The sequence below is a fragment of the Hyposmocoma kahamanoa genome, unplaced genomic scaffold, assembly GCF_003589595.1.
Source record: "Hyposmocoma kahamanoa isolate Upper Pololo Valley unplaced genomic scaffold, ASM358959v1 89959, whole genome shotgun sequence".
In the NCBI taxonomy this organism is placed as follows: Eukaryota; Metazoa; Arthropoda; class Insecta; order Lepidoptera; family Cosmopterigidae; genus Hyposmocoma; species Hyposmocoma kahamanoa.
The window spans coordinates 21396-26153 of NW_020654565.1; positions in this window are offsets into that span (position 1 = coordinate 21396).

A 4758-nucleotide genomic window follows, 5' to 3' on the forward strand; every position below is an offset into this window, starting at 1 on the left:
ACACACACACACACACACACACACACACACACACACACACACACACAACACACACACACACACACATAGTTCACAAACTTTCAAACTGTATTGTTAGTTTAGTTAGTTCACATATTTAAATTTGGTTTTCTTTCTCACTATTGTATAACCTTGATCATAAACTTAATTTTAACCTCTGCAATCATAGTATTAAGAGAAAGAGTAAGTTGTCGGTGGTGAGAGACTTGGTATTCTATATTACAAGCTTATGCTTAGTTTAGGTACCAGTCTTTTGCAAACATAATATAAACACTATTTTTGTCTATATTTCTTTTGTTCATGTTCAGTTGTTATGTTTGTGGAGAGAAATAAATACATTATTAAATTAAATTTTAAACTTTTACCTATTCATAAAGTAATGCAAACCAAATTAACAACCTTGATAAGAAATTTAAAATAAATAGAAATTTTTGCCATCTAAATAATCACTCTGTATAAGATACGAGTTTGAGAAAGTAAGGCATCGAAAGGTTACTTATTTACAACGCATTTGCTAGGGATGAGGTATATCGATAAGAAGTTTTCGATAATTTTATGAGAGTATAAGTGCGGGTGTTCATTCTTAAAATATGAATTTTAATCTTTGGCAGTGAACTAACTTGTCAGTGTTGTTAGTTTTTTAAACCCATAAATTAATGATATGATAAATGTTTTGACATTGACATTGTTGTGTTTTGAGCTAAATGCAATTCATTTACAGAATTCCTTGCAATTCTGTAGCAATTCCTCTTATTTTCGTAAAACGGTTCCACAATCTGATACATCGTATCAGATGCAGTTCACCAGCAGACTATGCTTAGGTGTCATAATTGCCACATCAAAAAAAAAAAACCGTAACTAACTTTTTCTTTTTATTATTGATTTAATATTAATATATGATTTATTGCGAGAATTTTGTGTAAATAAGTATGTTCATCAATAAAACAACTATTTAAAAAGATTGAATTACCAATAAACCAAGAATTTTATAAATTTTCTATGACTCGGCTGGCAACAAGTTAGAATTTGTCAACATCAACAGCAGTATTCAGAAAACTTGTGAAAACAAATGTTTGACATAATAAGGAATTCTTATTTTGTAGACCATTTTACGCACTCCCATACAACAGTGTCAAATAGATGAATTGCGTATGAATTGGTCAATTAAGTGACCTTTTTACGATTTGAAATATGTAGCGTATTAGGATCATATGATTCTGCTAATGCGGCCTTTTCAGGCCTTCAGAATATGTTACAAAAATAGTACTATCAGAGCCTTTGCTTAAAAAATCAAAATAGGTACACCAAAAATCTATCGACTTTACCTCATCTCTATGACAAACGCCAAATGTAGTGTCATAGGGATCGTCCTTGTTGTGTATAAAGTAACTGGACACGTTAAGGGTTAACATTACAAATAATTGTTCTTTTTTTATATACACTAATGTGCTGATGAAAAGACCTTGAATGCAATATCCCTCAAGAAGCCATTACAGCTGCCATTAATACTTTTTGATCATGAAAATGTAAGGTGGCTCCAATTTATGTTTCCGGGAACGTATTTTTAACATTCCGGTATTTCAGAGGGTGGTGTTATTCACTATTTATTATTTGAAGCTTATATTTAATTATTGTTTTGACAAAATTGAGACAGCATTTTTAGATTTCAGTGATATTAACTAATCATATCATCTGGAGTTGTCGAGAAGACATAAGATGAATTGTACATTCATTTCCAATATGTTTGTATGGGTTGTATGAAGAAATTAACATTTTTTGAGTCATACCGTATTCTAGTTTACTATTAACGAACACCATGTATAGGTTAAGGGTAATTGTTATTGATGTAAAATGCAAAATCAATGCAAATAAAATGCCTTTAAAAACTAATGGCTTTTTAATTTTTAACAAACGGATAACTCTTACATACAAGTAGTGACACGGTGTGGTAAAACCACGTACTGCCACATGTGACTTGACAATTTACGTCTCAGGGTGACAGGCGCAGTTGGAGTGCCCCGTAGATCTTTGTGATTTAATGCTCTGAGTGGCGCTGCAACTGTTATGGACAGGTGTGTCGCTTACTACCAGGCCCATAACATGTTCGTCCAGTGACTTGGAATTATAAAAAAGTAGTATAGTAAGATGACAAAACTATTTACTTTACCAAAGTAAACATGGTTTAAAAGCTAATGTACCAATAACCTTCTTAAATTTGTTTTATCCTACGACGCTACAGTAAACTTTTCGGAAATACGGAATTCGAAAAAAGTAATTTATATTTGGTGGTTTTAACCAGTCTATGTCAATATTTACCTTACTTCTGATCATTCTCTAGTAGTTCTAATAACGTATGCACTAGAAAATAATTAGATGGAATGAATGACACGGGCCAACGCGGGCGTTATTTATCATACATTTTCTTGAACTAACGTCATGATGGTTTTTAAAACTGACATTTACTGGATTGTGTTAATCGATTACAATTATTTTATTTATTGCCAGCCGAGCATTTAATAACTGCCTTCGTGGTCGAACGGTTACCACGTTGGACTGCCACGCGGAGGTCCCGGGTTCGATATGTTGCGAATCACGCGATAATCATTTGGTGAGCAAACTAACTTCACCCATTTTTTCTATTGTGGTAACACTGCTTTGCCTTTGCAAACTTGTTATTTTGACACAATGGAGATGGCAGTAACGTCAACGGCAATGGCGGGAACCAAGTGCACTTCAGTTTGGTTAAAACTAACGATGTGGCTGTGTAAGTGAATGTACCCTAAACCTAAGCATCAAAGTCAAAATCAAAGATTATTTATTCCATAGATAAAATAAATTTACACTTGAAAACGTCACATTTAAGCTACTGCTCGTTCACTACGCTGACCTCCCTGAGAAGAACGAGCAAGAAACTCTAGGGATTGCTCTTTTCAAATAAACTTAAATGCTATGGAATACACTTTGAATCTGTGTGGATTCTGGAGTCGTTTCGTCTTTCCATATATCATTATCTAATGCGTAGTTTTCAATTTTGTAATATGACTTTTCGATCAAAATATTTACATACTTCGAGTATATAACCAGAAATAGAGACGAAATAAGGGCCATACATTGCTGGTAACTCGTCAGTGATACATCACTTATAAATATCAACTCTCGTTTGCACTGAAGCATAGACAGGCCAACTATTGACCTGTGTGTACGTCTCCGTATATTCCAAAAATATTCTATATTTATTGTAATAAAGATAATATCTCTAACAATGGGGCTGTTTCAATTGGTCATCTCATCGTCATTTCAACTAATTACAAAACAAACGGAATCAAAGTTCATCGGTAATTAAATACGTAATTTTGCAATTTTCGTCCATTATAGCAATGCTCAAGTTAAACTGGTCGATTTGAAGTGAAACAATTGATGACACCCGTCAATTGTATCGCATTCGGGCTGGCCAATCGGAGTGCAGTTGTCACCGCAATGATATGGCAGAACAGTTTTCAAACAAATTAAATAACATTTCGTCTCTACTTTCTGGTTAAATATATAATCGATAACCTTAAGAGACAAACAACTGGTACGTTCCTCTATGTATTGTCTAACATTACGACATGCCAGCCACCGTGTCTATGCAAAGGCACACAATTAAGTTAATTGTCGAGTTTAATATTGTTACTATACATGTTCCATGACTATCAATTTGTCACGTGCTGACTCGACCCGCAGTAGAGTAGCCTCATTGACGCTTACGACTGGGTGCTTATCGTTGGCATCAATCGGGTCGGTAGTAGCTGGCATGTACGCTTGCACCGTGATTACTAGCTATCGAAGTTTAAATCCTGTTGGGCAGTGGTTGGACTGGTCCCAAGGTGTCCCGCTCCAGTAAACAGGCGAGTATTTTTATACGCGACAAACGAGGCACAACTCTACCGTTCCACGTTATAGCATAATGTGTAGTGTTATGAACATTTTCATCATGGTTCAGTGTTTTCTACCCGCTTATATGTATACCTATAGATTAAGTATCTTTTGTCGTCCCTCAATATCTACATTGAGAATATTTGAGCCAGGAACAGAGAACAAAAAAGTGACGAGATCGGACACTCTCCGCCCCTCCCTAGCTTTAGATACCGCATCACGCCTCGCACATTGAAAGATGAAACGAAGTATGTAAAAAAACTTATGTCTATGTGTCGTATTCTAGAACTCTACTCAATGCTCAAGTCAGGATTTGAGTATGGTTTAAAGCACTCGAAATCATACTCAAGTCCCTGCCATTAGGGTCGTATTTCCAGTGCTTGTGTTGCCAGTGCAATCCTGACTTGAGCATTGAATAAAGTTCTAGAATACGACCCTAAGACTCATTCAGGTCTTGTTTTCTTCATTTATTTAGTGCAGAGTAATAAATAATACAGGTTTATTATATCAATATAATAAGACACCATAACTTCGCGACCTAGTTGACTACAGTCATCGAATTTTCAATTTGTATTGCCGATTAATACTACTTAGTGAATATACCCAATTTCAAATACCTTGGTTACCTTATTTAAAAGTACCTGTCCGAAATATTACATTTTAAGTGATTTTAATATATTTTTAAATAAATCTTCACTATTATTCTAGTTCGTGAATCAATGAAAAATACAATTTGTGTTATATCGATATAAATACCTAATGAACATTAGGATTCTATAGGAAATGAAACTATTTTTCCGGATTTAAATCGCGTATATTTGTTTT